Below are 364 nucleotides of genomic sequence, written 5' to 3'. Positions count from 1 at the left end.
GCTGTTTTCAAAATCTTTTTAATTAACTAATTGATTCAGTTCTCAATTTGCTTTGATCTTATTTTCTTTTTGATTTTCGAAATTTTATTTTTTTATTTTATTTTATTTTATTTTTTTTTTCGGTTAATTCTCAAAAAAAAAAAGAAAGAAAAAAAAATATTTATCTAGTTGCAATCCATATCATTTCCCTTTATCCATTATGGACTTAAGTGGGATTGATCAGTCCAAAAGGACTCTGGGGTCATATGCAAACCCCATTACAGCTGCATATGGGAGTAGCATCTGCACACCTCCCATCAAAGCAAGCAGCTTTGAGCTAAATCCTCAACTCATTATCATAGTGCAGCAAAATTGCCAGTATTCT

Source organism: Arachis duranensis, chromosome 3, assembly GCF_000817695.3.
Source record: "Arachis duranensis cultivar V14167 chromosome 3, aradu.V14167.gnm2.J7QH, whole genome shotgun sequence".
Lineage (NCBI taxonomy): Eukaryota > Viridiplantae > Streptophyta > Magnoliopsida > Fabales > Fabaceae > Arachis > Arachis duranensis.
This window is presented reverse-complemented; position numbering follows the sequence as displayed.